The 21,269-nt window shown below is 37.8% G+C and overlaps 2 non-coding genes across 2 annotated transcripts; both read left to right on the forward strand.

Moving 5' to 3' along the window:
- The first annotated feature begins 6,046 nt into the window (after positions 1-6,046).
- On the forward strand, positions 6,047-6,165 carry LOC145677933 (5S ribosomal RNA). Its single transcript, XR_014130100.1, has one exon. It is a non-coding gene; the product is annotated as a 5S ribosomal RNA (ribosomal RNA).
- Positions 6,166-19,877: 13,712 nt separating this feature from the next.
- LOC145677934 (5S ribosomal RNA) lies at positions 19,878-19,996 on the forward strand. Its single transcript, XR_014130101.1, has one exon. It is a non-coding gene; the product is annotated as a 5S ribosomal RNA (ribosomal RNA).
- The last annotated feature ends 1,273 nt before the right edge of the window (positions 19,997-21,269 follow it).

The following is a 21,269-nucleotide window of genomic DNA, read 5'->3' on the forward strand; positions in this document are numbered from 1 at the left end:
TTTCACGCATCCACCAAACTAACAATGATTTGTATTATAATATTTGCGCATAAAATGTATATCTCATACCTTCCATGTTCTCAAGTATTCATAGACAAAAACGGTTACTTTCTGCGAACAAATTGTCCAAACACAGTGCAAATGTCATCTATAGATTGTCCTGGTTCCGTCTGCGTGTACATAACAATGCGTCATAATCATACATTGCACATTAAGGATATCAATTAATCTTCCCAAATTCCTAGATATGCCTGGCAAAAGTTCCGCGTGTTGTAAGGATATTACATTTGTACTACCGACAAGGTGGTATCTTCCAACATTGAAGTTCAATAAACCCCAAATGTGTCGGATATAGTATTTGATTTCTTGTCTCATTGTTTGCGTCAGAGATGTCTTCTCAAGTTAGGATTTACGATACATACAGGATGAGTTGTATATATTGTTGCTGCCAGCTCTATATTAATCCCATATTTGTAAACGAATAAAAACAGTATTCTAATTATAACAATGTGCTCACAATTAATTTTATTCTTAATTGTTATACGTATTGTTGATTAAAAATGAAAATGTTGCTAAGTGAATTTTATTAATATTTTCTGTTGCGTGATATAGGAAGTGAGTGAAATATTGGAGGAATATAGTGTGCGTAGCAGATGATGTGCAGTGGCTTTGGATCGCCTGTGATAAGGTAAGGCATTTGCTATTTTAATTAACACATTTTATATACTGTAATCCTAATTATTTTTATGTGAATGTGCTTACTACTTGTGTATTCAGTGGGACCGATGTTTTAATATGTATGGTCAAGCAGTGTCGAGCCTGGTCAGTGTGTGGATAGGTGACCATTTTTTGTAAATCGATAACATTTAACTTTGTAAACACGGATGAAGTAGAAGTATATTTATTTTATTTTTTACCTCAAATATGTAGGACACTTCTCCTTTGTACATCAATTATTATTATTAGTTCAACTTGTTTACAAGTTAAATGAAAAGAATAGTCGTTATCGTGTGATGATTGTGCTCATTAGGCTAAAGAAGACTCGTGATAAGAAAGAAAAGAAGAACGGTGCTCAAGTTTCGTCACAGCATATTCTCAAAAATTTACAGGCAAAATTCAGTGTTCTGCATGAAAAGGCATATTTGTACGAAAAAAAAAAAAAATTCTGCAGACGACAGAATTAAATAAAGTAATACACATGTATTTTAGAGTTACTGGTGTAAAATCATTACAAGTGCTTTGCCAGGTGGCCAATAAAAAGCACGAATACTATTTAAGGGAGCCAAAACAGGAGAAAGCTGGGGGCCTGAGCGATAGCAAGAATGTGCGTCCAAAGTGAACAGGAGCGAAGGCGACGCGGGTATACGTATAAGCAAGGGTAGTGGAAACCAGTTAGTTTTCGAGTTTCAATAGCACTTGTCATGCATCCATACTAGTAGCGCCCCGCTTGTAAACATTAAGTACACTATGCAAGAATACACCGCCGGTGGAAAATAGTACCTAATACAGTTATCTTTCATATATACTGACTTATTTTACAGTAGTAACCCAACACTAGTAAACGTAAAATAAAAGTGTATAACTTTATATTTAATTCTATCGCCTGGCTTAGTTTTTCACCTGTAAGATGTACTTATTTAGAGCAAGTTTCTTAACTAGCAAATTAAACCGAGAACCACAGCAACCATATATATATTCTTATGATGTACTTTTCTTTGAGTGGTGTTCTCTGTCTATTCAATAACATTTTCTCAGTTTAATGCTAGCAAAAAACAAAACAAAATCAAAGTGTTTCTATATAAATTTAGTTCACCGTGTTGTAATATCACATGGAATTGAAAAACGAATAGTCGAACCTCTGCTATCTCGATCAAACTTCTCAGGATGATATACTGACTTACCGCAGAAGTTCGACTGAATACGTTTCTCAGTTCCATGGGAGAACCTGGAGAAGCAAAAGCCTGCGCAACGGAAAATACTAAATAAACTTGTAGAGCAGGTCAAGATGTATCATCATGCCAAGTTTCATTCAGATCAGAGAAGTTTGGCTGCAGCCATTTTCATTACAAAGCACAAAATGGATGGTCCCTAACCTCGAGAATCTTCACAATTGTCGACGAGTTGAACTGCACTCATCTGATCAAAATCAAACTTAAAATGGCAGTTCACTTTCAACTGTTAAATAATATGATATGCAGGCTTCTGCTTTCCTAGTTACAGTCTATCCACTGTGGTATGCATATTAGTAGAAATGTGAGAGTGCATATTTATTAAAGATTTGCTTCAAAAAGCGATGAAAGACATAGGCATTCCCGCGGGCGGTGATAACAAGATGCCGGAAAACGAACAAGCAGAAAGAATATGGGCTGAAGAAGTGTAAACGACGACGCGGCGGCCCGTAAAGGTGTTGCCGTCCTATTAAATGAATAATATCAAAAGAAAGAAAAAAAAAGTAAAAAATTTCGCGCTCGTAATCAAGACAGAAAGCAACTAAAGGAAATCTTTGTTTTACGTCCCACGTTATGCCGCTTAGGCTAAAAGAGGCGCTGATTATGAGAAATGATTGAAATGGTGGTGGAATGAAGAAAGTGGGAGGAAACGGGAGAACCCCGCGGTAACCCACCGCACATAGTTTTTGTCCACCATAAAGTTAACTTGGCGGGGGCTCAAGACAGAAAGACGGTTGGAAAAACAAATAAACGATGTTCCATCCCGTAAAAATGTTGGCGACCTATGAAATCAATATTTTTTCTTAAAGAAAAAAAAAAGAATTAAAAAGAGAAAAAAAGGTCAAAATTTCGCGCTCGCTTCGCTCGCGATCAGCAGAGAAAAGAGGACGTGACGCACCCCTAAAAGTGTTGGCGACCGATTGAATAAATATTGTGGGTAAAAAAAAAAAAAAAAAAGTCAAAAATTTCGCGCTCGCTTCGCTCGCGATCAGCACAGAAAGAAGGACGTGACGCGCCCCTAAAGGTGTTGGCAACCGATTCAATACATATTGTCGGTAAAAAAAAAAAAAAAAAAAAACGCTCGCTTCGCTCGCGATCGACATGAAAAAGGCAACGACGTGACGCCCCGTAAAATTGTCGGCGACCTATTCAATCAATATATTCGGTTGAAAAACAAAGTCAAAAGTTTCCCAATCGCTTCCCTGCCGATCGACATAAAAAAAAAGGCAACCCCTTCACCTCTCCTTATGCATTCATCAGTAAACATACAACCATAGATCACAATACCACTCACATCACCTATCAGTTCTCCACGTCCATCAAGATCCAATCATCGCCCTGGCCCTTTATGATGATACACAACATTACATGTTATTGTGTGCATTGCCCCGCGTTACAATACATGACCAAAAAAAAAAGAGAAAAAGAGCTGCACTGCCTTCAGTGTAGACATGTTCGTATTCGTAGAAAATGATTTTAGGTACACGATAGTACAGTAATCTATCTTCACATGCTTCAGATGTGAACGATACCTACACATGAAGAGGGCTCCCGAGGTTTCCTTTTCCAATAGGATGGAGCTCCACCACACTTGCAGAATGACGAGAAGTTATGTTAATAAATATATCCCAGAGTGTTTCGTAACTCGCCCTTGGTCCTAATGATGAAGCGTTCTTCAGATGGCCCCGATGTCTCCACACATGATACTATGCGACTTCTTTTCACGAGGCTCTCAAAGATCACGTTTGTGTCCTAACATTCTCTGCAGATATGACACAGCTGCGATAGCGGATCACAGAAGCCTTTCCTCTCCTTACAAGAGACGTGTTCATTCGAGCATGGGAGTAATTCGACTATCGATCAAATATCTCCCGTGTCACGATAGTAGTCACTTTCAATTCTTCTAACGAAGGTAAGAAAAAATGCTATACAAACTTCCTTTCGGTATATAAAGGATTAGGGGCCCAGAGAATATTTTCTTTCAAGAGGATACATTCTTTTTCGAACACCCTGTATATAGATCCTCTAATTATAACTGCAAACAAAATGTTGATTTTGCAATTGCTTCCATGAGAGAAAATTCTGTGCACTTTCTTTCTGAAGGGCCGGGCCTAAACGTTTTCCTTAATCATTAAATTTAGTAGTTATCTACAATTACATAGTTTTCCATTGTTCTCAAAATAAAGATTTTTCTCTATGAATTGTTGAATGTTGCTAGGGATATTGAAGTAATTCTTTTTAGTGTTTTTTTCTTTACAATAATGTACTGAACGCCTGCATTAAGGAAGTTCGTGTGTCCATCTTGCAAAATGTTTCGTCTTTTTTCATGCCCACTAAGATAAATATTCATTTTGCTCTTTTCTCCGTATGCAAACCACATTTCTTAAAGGCAACATTTTCATACAAATGTAGTACTAAAAACTTCTAATTGGCAACATCTGGGCTGCGAAGAGGAAAAAGAAAGAAATCTCGTACGTATTCGCGCGCAATTCGGAATTAGCCAATGAAAAGCACAAAAGCGGCCACCATCTCTCTCTCTTTCTTATTAACGGTTTTGTACTTTCTGCAGTTCTATCAGTGCTGCTAACCTCTTACTATATCATTGAATATGTATGTTTATATATATATATATATATATATATATATATATATATATATATATATATATATATATATATATATATATATTTACAAAAAATCATACTACTACGGAATAATATTAAATGCCTGTAAACCCTCATTTCTGTTTGCACTTTCTGTTACACTACCTTCCCCGAACTTCTTTCAAGTTATTAAGTGCAGAACGGGGAGTTATACATATTTACTTGCGCTTTCACAATATCTGCACATTGTGTAATAATAGGAGACGTATAAAATAAAACTATATACTAATACGTATATATATATATATATATATATATATATATATATATATATATATATATATATATATATATATATATATATATACAGTACACATTCCACTATCCGAGGCTTTCCTTTTCTTTTCTTGCTGACGATAAATTACGCTCTTAGAAATGTTGTCTGAAAACAATAAGAATATGTGCAAAAAATACAATCAGAGGTAGAGGTCTTTAACAGGAACTAAGCAAGGGAGTTGAAAAATTTTTTATGCATGTAAAAAATATAGACATGAACCAACTTGTGAAATAAAAAGACCAGAAAACTACTCTTTCTAAATTATGTGTAAACTTTTTACCGAAAACGAAAGTTGCACGAAAGACTTTTTGTCCCTTTTTTGGCCTCCGGTGCTTGGGGTCCCTGGTTCAATCCCAGCTCGTGCCGTGTGAACTTTGTCGTGCATAAAGACCGTGCTCATGGGTTTTCTCGGGTTTCTCCCGTTTCCTCCCACTTTCTTCATTCAGTACTCATCATCACCGTCTCCTTTAGCGTAACCGGTATAAGTATGCGACGTAAATCTAAAGATTTCATTTCATTTCCCTTTTCTGCTCATACTGCTGATTATGCGCGATTATGCCAACATCCAACTCCGCGGATAATCGTGCGATTACTGTATATACAACTAATACAGATACGTAATTACATTATCAGTTACAGTATCGGTTTTTATTTACTAATTTGCCTCACTTTATTTGCATCCCTGCAGTAAATAATTCTTATCGATAATAGTTAAAATGTATATTACATTTTAGTGCTTCACGACTGAATGATCATCTGCCTTACGTTATCTCGCAGCTGAAGAGGATGCTACACTGAAAACTACCTTGCGTTATAAAGGGTAAGTGAAACATATCTTAAAAATATCTTTCATACATTTCATTGTGTACATTAAAGAATGTAAGTTTGCCTTTTTCCTGTAATCAATACTTAATAAAGGATTTATTTTTATTTATTTATATACAATTTCATACGTGGTTCGTGATAGTAAACTCGATAGGACATAGTGGCACTATGAACATCCGAATCACTCATCATTCGAACATTCAAATATTTATTCGAATATTAGTATATTCCAAGTAATGTTAACGACGTTAATATGCTTGCCTTTATAGTTAATAATGTCAATTCTTACTTAAAACATACTTCCTTAACAGGACATTGAAGAAAAGGTAGTTGCCAACGGCCATACCATGCTGAATATACCGGTTCTCGTCCGATCACCGAAGTCAAGCAGCATCGGGCCTGGTCAGTACTTGGATGGGTGACCGCCTGGGAACACCAGGTGCTGTTGGCATCTCTTTTTCAAATTTCATTATCCTTCAAGTACGAAAATACTAGAAACATTAATTTTATAGTACTTTCAAGAGATAATTTATCAACATTATTTCATAGCGATTAATCGATATTCTAAGCGTTATACCCACTATTTCTTACACTAACAGCCTGTTTATTTGCACGGCACATTAAAATAACCTGATTTCCGATCCGTGTGCACCTACTACTATACTTAACACGGAATGTATTACCACTTTTTAAAAGTAAATTATTATGACTAAGTGTAGATCTCCGGCGAGTAAATGCCTTTCGTATACAAGCACGACACATCTCCGCTATGTGCTTTACTTTTTTACTAACAGCATATAGAAATTGGATTTCAAGGTGTTTCTACATAACAGAATGAAGCAAATTTCGTGATTTAACTCTTTCGAATAATGTGTTGGTCCTGACAAGGACCGTTTGAAATGAAAAATCTTGAAGAAGATTTTTACTTAGAGCTTGTGTACTTGGTAACAGCCTTCGTACCCTCACTTACAGCGTGCTTGGCAAGTTCACCAGGCAAAAGAAGGCGCACAGCTGTTTGGATTTCCCGGCTGGTGATAGTTGACCGCTTATTGTAATGGGCCAAACGAGAAGCTTCAGCAGCAATACGCTCGAAGATGTCATTAACAAAGCTGTTCATGATACTCATAGCTTTGCTAGATATGCCAGTGTCAGGATGCACTTGCTTCAAAACTTTGTAGATGTAAATGGCATAGCTCTCCTTCCTCCTCCTCTTCTTCTTCTTATCTCCCTTGGAGATATTCTTTTGGGCTTTACCAGCCTTCTTTGCAGCCTTTCCGCTAGTTTTTGGTGGCATGATGACTCACTCGTTCAGCAAAATTAGATGTGTCCGCCAAGTTTGCCAAGTTATAATTGACGGGTTGATTGAGTGGTTGAGTTCCGGGACTAGTGGAAGTCCCCTGCCTCGCATTTGAAGTAGATTTTGAATTGAGTAGATGCACAACGTAGAACTGATAATGGCCGGAGACCGTCGCCGGCTCATTGAAGTCTTGATTGAAGATCCGAAGTTTTGTTAAAGTGAAGGAAAAGCTGGTGAAGGAAGATATTGGTTGATTTAAGGAGAGGGCTGCCTGTGATTGGCTGTTGGTGAAGGGCCAATGGAAGTTAGCCAGTACAGTGGCTCTGAAAAGGGTTTTGGTCCTGTATGTTAATTGCTATTTCATCAGTCTTGAAGTTCCTCAAGAATTTCACAAAAGATAATTAGCTTTGTGAAAACATCTGGAGCTGTTTTAATATCACTAAATCTTTTTTGCACTGCTTGTAGAAGTTTTGGTAACTGGAGATCTTGAAATAATTGTAATAGGTCGTGCCAACTAACAGCTGAGTCTTCAGTAGGCGGGGGTGATGTAGTTTGTGAAGTCTTGAATGAAGAGCTTGCTTTCTCTGCATAGGAAGATTGTGGATGCTTCTTGGGTGTAAATTCTGGTGGGGTTCCCTTCTGAAGAGGGGGAAAGTCCTGAGGTTTTGGTACTTTATTTTGAGACCCACCGATTTATCGACTTCATTTAAATTACAGTACGTGTTTCAATTCGCGCCAACTGCCTTGCTTTTCATTTGATGCACTCGGGTGCACGCTTGAAGTAGTAACAAAACTGACTTGATTCATGGGAGGCCGCAATTTTTCCTCTCATCTTATTACGAAAGAATATTGAACAATGTCTGGTCGCGGCAAAGGTGGAAAAGTCAAGGGAAAGAGCAAGTCCCGCTCCAGCAGGGCTGGCCTTCAATTCCCAGTAGGCAGAATCCATCGTCTTTTGCGAAAGGGTAACTATGCCGAACGAGTTGGTGCTGGCGCTCCCGTGTATTTGGCTGCAGTCATGGAATACCTGGCAGCTGAAGTTCTTGAGTTGGCAGGCAACGCTGCTCGTGACAACAAGAAGACTAGGATTATTCCACGTCATCTGCAGTTAGCTATCCGTAACGACGAGGAATTAAACAAGTTGTTGTCTGGAGTTACAATCGCTCAGGGTGGTGTTTTGCCCAACATTCAAGCTGTACTTCTGCCCAAGAAAACTGAGAAGAAGGCATAAATGTAAGACCTATATCTCATACAAATCGGCCCTTATGAGGGCCACAAACCCCTTTATAGAGGAGATTTACGATTGAAATGAATTGTTTTCGATATACAGACTCATCAAAAGTGTCTGAGATAGTTGCTTAGTGTCATTCGAAATTCTCGCTGCTATTCGATTAATTAGTATGTGTAGTCGTCGATCGTAATTGAAGCCCATAGGAAGTCACACTATCTTTAGAATACTCCAAACAGCGATGTGCTTAGTTCCCACTACATTATTAATTATAAGATCATTACCTTTTGTATTGTCGCTAGCTACATTTTTTTGATATTTGCGTACATCGGGCTCATATTACCCAGAGGACAGGACAGTCGAGCCCAGATTCTCAGCAATGGAAGAAAACCTCATACCACATATTCTCATGTACTTCATGCTAGACAAAGGAATTTCCAACATTCTTAAAGCACTCATGTTTCTCTCTTGCGTTGGCTTGGCTGAAATTACTCTGTTCAATATGTTCTCGACATTTATTATTGTTCATTACTATGCCCCAATGACATCATGAACAGAGCGGATCAAAAAACTTTCCTAAATTTCTTTTGCAACATAGTAATGACATTAAATGCACACTTAAGTACGATTTATTCTTTGCAAGGTCGATATTCATATTTGTGTGATATGTGTTATATGTATATGGTTTGTAATACGCAACTACTCTTATTCTCTGATCTCAGAACTCATTTGCTACTGTGCCCAACGAGCGAGCCTAGGTTTCTTGTAACTACTGCCTTTCTTTAGTAAATAATGTGAAGTATACAATGCATTAACCTACATCTCATATTTGTATTACTCTTTATTTTACTAACCCGCTACGAAGTGTCATTAATTTACATGTAAATCACAATAGACACTACCGCAAAAGAAAAAAATCGAACCCAAGACCACGTAAACAAGATAAAGGACAAGATTCAGGTTTCTAACGCATTATTCGCCCCTCACAGCACAGTATAGAAGTTGTATAAGCCTCTATACGTACATCCTACTGTCAGAACAGAAATTCCGACTTGCGTTTCGCATCTCTCATGCTCGCTACTTCCAACAAATCGCCAATTTCCAACCAGAACCCCTTCTCCAGCATTAATACTGCTACATATGAATACGTATACATGAACGTACATAATGTAAAAAAAAACGTATGATTTTCTCAAATTAATCTCTCTACGTCTGTAATTTTGTGTGCATCAAAAGGCTTTAATGTAGTTACACGAATTCTTATAATCTAACAGAAAATCGCACAAAGTAAATCTTTCCCTTTATATAAATTTGTTGGCTCTGAAAAGAGCCGTTTATGCCAATTTTATATCCAAAATAGGAGGAACCCCAACTTAACCTCCGAAACCGTACAGGGTTCTTCCTTGCCTCTTCAAGGCATACACAACATCCATAGCTGTCACTGTCTTCCTCTTGGCGTGTTCTGTGTATGTAACAGCATCTCTGATTACGTTCTCCAGGAATACTTTCAATACTCCTCGGGTCTCTTCATAAATGAGACCAGAGATACGCTTCACACCACCACGGCGAGCAAGACGCCTAATAGCGGGTTTGGTGATACCCTGGATGTTGTCACGAAGAACTTTACGGTGGCGCTTGGCACCTCCTTTGCCAAGACCCTTGCCTCCTTTTCCACGTCCTGTCATTTCGATATGTTACTGCTTCGCTCACCACACACGAGAAATACAAGCCCAAGCAGCCCAAGACTCGTGGTTTTGTTCCTTCGATCATGCAGGGAAAGCACGGAGGAAAAACACAAAACGTGTCTAAGCCAATGAGAACTGTCCTTTTCGACTGACTTTATCCAATGAGAAATAGCTTGATTTAACGGTTTTGCTCTTTATATAACTTGACTTCATTCAGCGCGCAATTATTTGAAACAAGTCGTGACAGTTGCAATGGCACGTACCAAGCAGACAGCTAGGAAATCTACTGGAGGCAAAGCTCCTCGAAAGCAGCTTGCCACCAAAGCTGCAAGAAAGAGTGCTCCAGCTACCGGTGGAGTGAAAAAGCCCCATCGTTACAGGCCTGGTACTGTGGCTCTCCGAGAAATTCGTCGTTACCAGAAGAGCACTGAATTGCTCATCCGCAAGCTGCCCTTCCAACGACTCGTCCGAGAAATTGCACAAGATTTCAAGACAGATCTTCGCTTCCAAAGCTCAGCTGTCATGGCTTTACAGGAGGCAAGTGAAGCTTACCTTGTAGGGCTTTTCGAAGACACCAACTTGTGTGCTATTCACGCAAAGAGAGTCACAATCATGCCTAAGGACATTCAGCTTGCTCGCCGCATCCGTGGGGAACGTGCTTAAGTTTGAAGTTCTGGCACTGAGTTCAAAAACGGTCCTTTTTAGGACCAATACACTACTTAGAGATGCTGTTATCCTAACAAGGATCTTGTCCATACTTGTTATCTTTTTTTTTTAAATTCTCACGCCGTATGTTGCATAGTTAATACATCTACCTTCGTTTTCCTCTCGTTTCGTATATCATCCTATCTTTCAAGTATATTCTTTAGTTTTCCCCTATGTTTACCGATTGATTATCTTCGTTTTATGTGGTCAAGGATTCGATTTTGCCATATGTTGCATAAGTTAACTTCGATTCAACCACTGTTTGCCCTTCTCAACGTTATTAATCTCATAGAACTCGCAGGCGAAATATGTACTTCTTCCAAGGTAGCAAAAGTAATATTTTCTCAGAGGTCGCTGCTGTTGAATGCAAACGTTAAACTAAACTTTCTTTAAGTGTCTGTTTGTACTTAACATCAGTTCAATTGTACACCTACATTTCTGCTGGTGTTACTATTTTTCTTTATAGCAATATTACGAATTATAAGACGGTATCCGTGGTTATTAGCGTGTTCCCTTTTCCTAACACTTTCTCATTACACCAGTATTTCCATCATTCATTAGGCGTAATCACCCGTCTCCTTTATCATAAAAATCATAATAGTACGACGTTAAATTGAAACAGTCTACTTCACTTTCACGAGTTGTAATAAGTTCGAACATTTCTTTCACCCCAGCCTTGAAAAGAGTTGATTTTAGTTTAGTGTCCCTTTCAGCAGCAAGGCTGTTTCAAACGTGGACCTACTTATTAACGTGCAATGCGAAACATTTGAGCTCCCACCGAGAATCGAACCCAGTCAGCCTGCAAAAGTTTTTCTAACAAATGCATTAAGTGCGTTTTCTGTACTGTTTCGCTACTTGAAGATAGGAACAAGGAAAAAGTAAGTGATCACAAATTGACATTACGTAATGTGTTCCCCATTTTTTTTCGAGTACACCATTCTTGACACCCGTGAAAGCTTTCTTTCCCCACCCTCAATTCCCCTCTGTTATAAAGCACTTACATCAAGAAGTGCTTCGGTTAAAAAGAAAACTCAAAGTCCCTTGCGTGTATACTATACATTGCTATGAATGAACATGTGATAATGATAGGAAAAGCACAATTTTACTCTTCTCAAAGTATTTGATGGCTCTAAAAAGAGCCGTTTTAAAATGTCAGATGATTTACTGACACATTTACTTCTTCTTTGGTGCAGCCTTCTTAGCACTTTTCGGTTTTGCTGTAGCCTTCTTTGGCTTCGGGGCCTTTGGCTTCTTGGGAGTTTTTGCCTTCTTCACTTTAGATGGTGATTTCTTAGGTTTGGGAGCAGCAGCCTTTTTCTTTTCACCAGTCTTCTTGGGACGTTTAGCTGCTGGCTTTTTCGCAGGCTTCTTCTCCTTTGATGCTGATCGTTTCGCCTTGGTTGAAGATCCACCTTCAGGCTTCTCCTTCAGCGATGAAGCACTAAGCTTAAACGATCCAGATGCACCTTTTCCCTTGGTCTGAACCAAAGACCCAGAAGCAACTGCACTTCTCAAGTATTTCTTGATAAATGGAGCAAGCTTCTCGGCATCCACTTTGTAGTTCTGAGAGATGTATTTCTTAATAGCTTGCAGTGAACTTCCTCCCCTTTCCTTCAAATTCTTGATGGCGTTGTTCACCATTTCTGATGTTCTTGGATGAGAAGGTGTTGTTTTTGGTTTCTTAGGCTTTGCAGACTTCTTAGGAGAAGCCTGTGCCGGGGCTGCAGGTGCTGATGCCGTATCTGCCATTGCTTTCTGCAATAAACTCAACGATACTGAAGAATGAAATTTTCGCTGGCAGGCAGCGTTGAGTTTGGTTACGGAGCGCGGACCGGATAGAAAGCACTTGCTGAGGCGGGCTGAGGTAAACAGAAGTTCGTAGTTGCCACAACGATAAGTGTGTTTCCTTCTATTTTGATAAACGATTTTTTTCAGGTATTCAATGAATGCACCAGATCCTATTCTTCCTTACTGGCTAGAAGAAACTTTATTCCACATAACTCAAAAGGCATTTGTTTTTATTCGCTTTTCTATTTTATGTTTCAGTCATTGCTAAGTCGGTCACACTACTTTTTCACCCTCCTTGTGCTTATAATTTTCATAATTTAACATGGAAATACTTATCAATAAATAATTATATTACCATGGTAATTAACTTCAATCCTTCCTGTGATTATACGCAAAGTACCATCTTCGTACTGCTTACTATAGTTCAATGAAGGGAATCTATAAAGTAACGCGTGTCGCACACATCTGCCTTGCAAACTCCCTGGCCTACTTCCAATGTATAGACTTTTATTTCAAATCCTGATTTAATTTCATAATTTTCTGTAGATTTTAACATTTTATTACCCAGCTTCTTAATACGAATGACAATCAAGCCTAAATATTTATTCCCTTTAACTTTATTTTTCTTTTTTATTTTGTGCCTTGTTTCATATTTGTTCTTACGTTAGCAATTAACGCACTTACCGTAGTTATGTATGAACAGGTTGTTTCTATATTTATTTTATTCCAAATAAATTAAATATATATACGGATTATTTTATGGTAGTTGATATTTTCTGTTGTTTCCTACGTGAATTGAGGAAACGCACGGACTTTCGCCTAATTCTTGTGCTACTTTCATATGTCTGTATCTGTCGAATGCTGTCGATCTGTCGAAATGTGTATTACTATCTGTCGATTCATCGAGTGAACTGAATTCGTTAACCATTTCACCAGGCGCGCATGCATTTTTTTTTTCTTCTAAGGGATCCAAGCTTCGGGGCGCAAGGTTCCAATACTACAAGCCACTATGTCTATATACTATTATTCTGCATTCGAAAACACGATAAATATTCCACTTACTTTTTCACAAAAACATGATACAGACAGAGTACAGATGAAGTGTAAGATCAGATTTATATTGATGATACATCAATATTTTCCCTGTTAATAACTACATTTAATGAGAAAGTCTGCAAATGTATGTTCACTTAGGAACTTTTGCGAGGAGTCCGCACCCGGTGGACACCCCGTGAGTACGCCTCTGCACTTGACTATACTTCGAATTATACTGCAAACAGTTGTATTTTAGTTTCCCCGTTTAGTTCATCGATATCATTAACACAAAGAAAATAGATGTTATAGATGCGTATTCTCAGTTCTCGCTTTATATCCGGACGTCTGCAAAAATCTACTCCTTTTCTTTCTTTCACGCATCCACCAAACTAACAATGATTTGTATTATAATATTTGCGCATAAAATGTATATCTCATACCTTCCATGTTCTCAAGTATTCATAGACAAAAACGGTTACTTTCTGCGAACAAATTGTCCAAACACAGTGCAAATGTCATCTATAGATTGTCCTGGTTCCGTCTGCGTGTACATAACAATGCGTCATAATCATACATTGCACATTAAGGATATCAATTAATCTTCCCAAATTCCTAGATATGCCTGGCAAAAGTTCCGCGTGTTGTAAGGATATTACATTTGTACTACCGACAAGGTGGTATCTTCCAACATTGAAGTTCAATAAACCCCAAATGTGTCGGATATAGTATTTGATTTCTTGTCTCATTGTTTGCGTCAGAGATGTCTTCTCAAGTTAGGATTTACGATACATACAGGATGAGTTGTATATATTGTTGCTGCCAGCTCTATATTAATCCCATATTTGTAAACGAATAAAAACAGTATTCTAATTATAACAATGTGCTCACAATTAATTTTATTCTTAATTGTTATACGTATTGTTGATTAAAAATGAAAATGTTGCTAAGTGAATTTTATTAATATTTTCTGTTGCGTGATATAGGAAGTGAGTGAAATATTGGAGGAATATAGTGTGCGTAGCAGATGATGTGCAGTGGCTTTGGATCGCCTGTGATAAGGTAAGGCATTTGCTATTTTAATTAACACATTTTATATACTGTAATCCTAATTATTTTTATGTGAATGTGCTTACTACTTGTGTATTCAGTGGGACCGATGTTTTAATATGTATGGTCAAGCAGTGTCGAGCCTGGTCAGTGTGTGGATAGGTGACCATTTTTTGTAAATCGATAACATTTAACTTTGTAAACACGGATGAAGTAGAAGTATATTTATTTTATTTTTTACCTCAAATATGTAGGACACTTCTCCTTTGTACATCAATTATTATTATTAGTTCAACTTGTTTACAAGTTAAATGAAAAGAATAGTCGTTATCGTGTGATGATTGTGCTCATTAGGCTAAAGAAGACTCGTGATAAGAAAGAAAAGAAGAACGGTGCTCAAGTTTCGTCACAGCATATTCTCAAAAATTTACAGGCAAAATTCAGTGTTCTGCATGAAAAGGCATATTTGTACGAAAAAAAAAAAAAAATTCTGCAGACGACAGAATTAAATAAAGTAATACACATGTATTTTAGAGTTACTGGTGTAAAATCATTACAAGTGCTTTGCCAGGTGGCCAATAAAAAGCACGAATACTATTTAAGGGAGCCAAAACAGGAGAAAGCTGGGGGCCTGAGCGATAGCAAGAATGTGCGTCCAAAGTGAACAGGAGCGAAGGCGACGCGGGTATACGTATAAGCAAGGGTAGTGGAAACCAGTTAGTTTTCGAGTTTCAATAGCACTTGTCATGCATCCATACTAGTAGCGCCCCGCTTGTAAACATTAAGTACACTATGCAAGAATACACCGCCGGTGGAAAATAGTACCTAATACAGTTATCTTTCATATATACTGACTTATTTTACAGTAGTAACCCAACACTAGTAAACGTAAAATAAAAGTGTATAACTTTATATTTAATTCTATCGCCTGGCTTAGTTTTTCACCTGTAAGATGTACTTATTTAGAGCAAGTTTCTTAACTAGCAAATTAAACCGAGAACCACAGCAACCATATATATATTCTTATGATGTACTTTTCTTTGAGTGGTGTTCTCTGTCTATTCAATAACATTTTCTCAGTTTAATGCTAGCAAAAAACAAAACAAAATCAAAGTGTTTCTATATAAATTTAGTTCACCGTGTTGTAATATCACATGGAATTGAAAAACGAATAGTCGAACCTCTGCTATCTCGATCAAACTTCTCAGGATGATATACTGACTTACCGCAGAAGTTCGACTGAATACGTTTCTCAGTTCCATGGGAGAACCTGGAGAAGCAAAAGCCTGCGCAACGGAAAATACTAAATAAACTTGTAGAGCAGGTCAAGATGTATCATCATGCCAAGTTTCATTCAGATCAGAGAAGTTTGGCTGCAGCCATTTTCATTACAAAGCACAAAATGGATGGTCCCTAACCTCGAGAATCTTCACAATTGTCGACGAGTTGAACTGCACTCATCTGATCAAAATCAAACTTAAAATGGCAGTTCACTTTCAACTGTTAAATAATATGATATGCAGGCTTCTGCTTTCCTAGTTACAGTCTATCCACTGTGGTATGCATATTAGTAGAAATGTGAGAGTGCATATTTATTAAAGATTTGCTTCAAAAAGCGATGAAAGACATAGGCATTCCCGCGGGCGGTGATAACAAGATGCCGGAAAACGAACAAGCAGAAAGAATATGGGCTGAAGAAGTGTAAACGACGACGCGGCGGCCCGTAAAGGTGTTGCCGTCCTATTAAATGAATAATATCAAAAGAAAGAAAAAAAAAGTAAAAAATTTCGCGCTCGTAATCAAGACAGAAAGCAACTAAAGGAAATCTTTGTTTTACGTCCCACGTTATGCCGCTTAGGCTAAAAGAGGCGCTGATTATGAGAAATGATTGAAATGGTGGTGGAATGAAGAAAGTGGGAGGAAACGGGAGAACCCCGCGGTAACCCACCGCACATAGTTTTTGTCCACCATAAAGTTAACTTGGCGGGGGCTCAAGACAGAAAGACGGTTGGAAAAACAAATAAACGATGTTCCATCCCGTAAAAATGTTGGCGACCTATGAAATCAATATTTTTTCTTAAAGAAAAAAAAAAGAATTAAAAAGAGAAAAAAAGGTCAAAATTTCGCGCTCGCTTCGCTCGCGATCAGCAGAGAAAAGAGGACGTGACGCACCCCTAAAAGTGTTGGCGACCGATTGAATAAATATTGTGGGTAAAAAAAAAAAAAAAAAAGTCAAAAATTTCGCGCTCGCTTCGCTCGCGATCAGCACAGAAAGAAGGACGTGACGCGCCCCTAAAGGTGTTGGCAACCGATTCAATACATATTGTCGGTAAAAAAAAAAAAAAAAAAAAAAACGCTCGCTTCGCTCGCGATCGACATGAAAAAGGCAACGACGTGACGCCCCGTAAAATTGTCGGCGACCTATTCAATCAATATATTCGGTTGAAAAACAAAGTCAAAAGTTTCCCAATCGCTTCCCTGCCGATCGACATAAAAAAAAAGGCAACCCCTTCACCTCTCCTTATGCATTCATCAGTAAACATACAACCATAGATCACAATACCACTCACATCACCTATCAGTTCTCCACGTCCATCAAGATCCAATCATCGCCCTGGCCCTTTATGATGATACACAACATTACATGTTATTGTGTGCATTGCCCCGCGTTACAATACATGACCAAAAAAAAAAGAGAAAAAGAGCTGCACTGCCTTCAGTGTAGACATGTTCGTATTCGTAGAAAATGATTTTAGGTACACGATAGTACAGTAATCTATCTTCACATGCTTCAGATGTGAACGATACCTACACATGAAGAGGGCTCCCGAGGTTTCCTTTTCCAATAGGATGGAGCTCCACCACACTTGCAGAATGACGAGAAGTTATGTTAATAAATATATCCCAGAGTGTTTCGTAACTCGCCCTTGGTCCTAATGATGAAGCGTTCTTCAGATGGCCCCGATGTCTCCACACATGATACTATGCGACTTCTTTTCACGAGGCTCTCAAAGATCACGTTTGTGTCCTAACATTCTCTGCAGATATGACACAGCTGCGATAGCGGATCACAGAAGCCTTTCCTCTCCTTACAAGAGACGTGTTCATTCGAGCATGGGAGTAATTCGACTATCGATCAAATATCTCCCGTGTCACGATAGTAGTCACTTTCAATTCTTCTAACGAAGGTAAGAAAAAATGCTATACAAACTTCCTTTCGGTATATAAAGGATTAGGGGCCCAGAGAATATTTTCTTTCAAGAGGATACATTCTTTTTCGAACACCCTGTATATAGATCCTCTAATTATAACTGCAAACAAAATGTTGATTTTGCAATTGCTTCCATGAGAGAAAATTCTGTGCACTTTCTTTCTGAAGGGCCGGGCCTAAACGTTTTCCTTAATCATTAAATTTAGTAGTTATCTACAATTACATAGTTTTCCATTGTTCTCAAAATAAAGATTTTTCTCTATGAATTGTTGAATGTTGCTAGGGATATTGAAGTAATTCTTTTTAGTGTTTTTTTCTTTACAATAATGTACTGAACGCCTGCATTAAGGAAGTTCGTGTGTCCATCTTGCAAAATGTTTCGTCTTTTTTCATGCCCACTAAGATAAATATTCATTTTGCTCTTTTCTCCGTATGCAAACCACATTTCTTAAAGGCAACATTTTCATACAAATGTAGTACTAAAAACTTCTAATTGGCAACATCTGGGCTGCGAAGAGGAAAAAGAAAGAAATCTCGTACGTATTCGCGCGCAATTCGGAATTAGCCAATGAAAAGCACAAAAGCGGCCACCATCTCTCTCTCTTTCTTATTAACGGTTTTGTACTTTCTGCAGTTCTATCAGTGCTGCTAACCTCTTACTATATCATTGAATATGTATGTATATATATATATATATATATATATATATATATATATATATATATATATATATATATATATATATATATTTTACAAAAAATCATACTACTACGGAATAATATTAAATGCCTGTAAACCCTCATTTCTGTTTGCACTTTCTGTTACACTACCTTCCCCGAACTTCTTTCAAGTTATTAAGTGCAGAACGGGGAGTTATACATATTTACTTGCGCTTTCACAATATCTGCACATTGTGTAATAATAGGAGACGTATAAAATAAAACTATATACTAATACGTATATATATATATATATATATATATATATATATATATATATATATATATATATATATATATATATATATATATATATATATACAGTACACATTCCACTATCCGAGGCTTTCCTTTTCTTTTCTTGCTGACGATAAATTACGCTCTTAGAAATGTTGTCTGAAAACAATAAGAATATGTGCAAAAAATACAATCAGAGGTAGAGGTCTTTAACAGGAACTAAGCAAGGGAGTTGAAAAATTTTTTATGCATGTAAAAAATATAGACATGAACCAACTTGTGAAATAAAAAGACCAGAAAACTACTCTTTCTAAATTATGTGTAAACTTTTTACCGAAAACGAAAGTTGCACGAAAGACTTTTTGTCCCTTTTTTGGCCTCCGGTGCTTGGGGTCCCTGGTTCAATCCCAGCTCGTGCCGTGTGAACTTTGTCGTGCATAAAGACCGTGCTCATGGGTTTTCTCGGGTTTCTCCCGTTTCCTCCCACTTTCTTCATTCAGTACTCATCATCACCGTCTCCTTTAGCGTAACCGGTATAAGTATGCGACGTAAATCTAAAGATTTCATTTCATTTCCCTTTTCTGCTCATACTGCTGATTATGCGCGATTATGCCAACATCCAACTCCGCGGATAATCGTGCGATTACTGTATATACAACTAATACAGATACGTAATTACATTATCAGTTACAGTATCGGTTTTTATTTACTAATTTGCCTCACTTTATTTGCATCCCTGCAGTAAATAATTCTTATCGATAATAGTTAAAATGTATATTACATTTTAGTGCTTCACGACTGAATGATCATCTGCCTTACGTTATCTCGCAGCTGAAGAGGATGCTACACTGAAAACTACCTTGCGTTATAAAGGGTAAGTGAAACATATCTTAAAAATATCTTTCATACATTTCATTGTGTACATTAAAGAATGTAAGTTTGCCTTTTTCCTGTAATCAATACTTAATAAAGGATTTATTTTTATTTATTTATATACAATTTCATACGTGGTTCGTGATAGTAAACTCGATAGGACATAGTGGCACTATGAACATCCGAATCACTCATCATTCGAACATTCAAATATTTATTCGAATATTAGTATATTCCAAGTAATGTTAACGACGTTAATATGCTTGCCTTTATAGTTAATAATGTCAATTCTTACTTAAAACATACTTCCTTAACAGGACATTGAAGAAAAGGTAGTTGCCAACGGCCATACCATGCTGAATATACCGGTTCTCGTCCGATCACCGAAGTCAAGCAGCATCGGGCCTGGTCAGTACTTGGATGGGTGACCGCCTGGGAACACCAGGTGCTGTTGGCATCTCTTTTTCAAATTTCATTATCCTTCAAGTACGAAAATACTAGAAACATTAATTTTATAGTACTTTCAAGAGATAATTTATCAACATTATTTCATAGCGATTAATCGATATTCTAAGCGTTATACCCACTATTTCTTACACTAACAGCCTGTTTATTTGCACGGCACATTAAAATAACCTGATTTCCGATCCGTGTGCACCTACTACTATACTTAACACGGAATGTATTACCACTTTTTAAAAGTAAATTATTATGACTAAGTGTAGATCTCCGGCGAGTAAATGCCTTTCGTATACAAGCACGACACATCTCCGCTATGTGCTTTACTTTTTTACTAACAGCATATAGAAATTGGATTTCAAGGTGTTTCTACATAACAGAATGAAGCAAATTTCGTGATTTAACTCTTTCGAATAATGTGTTGGTCCTGACAAGGACCGTTTGAAATGAAAAATCTTGAAGAAGATTTTTACTTAGAGCTTGTGTACTTGGTAACAGCCTTCGTACCCTCACTTACAGCGTGCTTGGCAAGTTCACCAGGCAAAAGAAGGCGCACAGCTGTTTGGATTTCCCGGCTGGTGATAGTTGACCGCTTATTGTAATGGGCCAAACGAGAAGCTTCAGCAGCAATACGCTCGAAGATGTCATTAACAAAGCTGTTCATGATACTCATAGCTTTGCTAGATATGCCAGTGTCAGGATGCACTTGCTTCAAAACTTTGTAGATGTAAATGGCATAGCTCTCCTTCCTCCTCCTCTTCTTCTTCTTATCTCCCTTGGAGATATTCTTTTGGGCTTTACCAGCCTTCTTTGCAGCCTTTCCGCTAGTTTTTGGTGGCATGATGACTCACTCGTTCAGCAAAATTAGATGTGTCCGCCAAGTTTGCCAAGTTATAATTGACGGGTTGATTGAGTGGTTGAGTTCCGGGACTAGTGGAAGTCCCCTGCCTCGCATTTGAAGTAGATTTTGAATTGAGTAGATGCACAACGTAGAACTGATAATGGCCGGAGACCGTCGCCGGCTCATTGAAGTCTTGATTGAAGATCCGAAGTTTTGTTAAAGTGAAGGAAAAGCTGGTGAAGGAAGATATTGGTTGATTTAAGGAGAGGGCTGCCTGTGATTGGCTGTTGGTGAAGGGCCAATGGAAGTTAGCCAGTACAGTGGCTCTGAAAAGGGTTTTGGTCCTGTATGTTAATTGCTATTTCATCAGTCTTGAAGTTCCTCAAGAATTTCACAAAAGATAATTAGCTTTGTGAAAACATCTGGAGCT

Source organism: Thermobia domestica, unplaced genomic scaffold (assembly GCF_964235325.1).
Source record: "Thermobia domestica unplaced genomic scaffold, izTheDome1.hap1.1 HAP1_SCAFFOLD_1639, whole genome shotgun sequence".
Classification (NCBI taxonomy): domain Eukaryota; kingdom Metazoa; phylum Arthropoda; class Insecta; order Zygentoma; family Lepismatidae; genus Thermobia; species Thermobia domestica.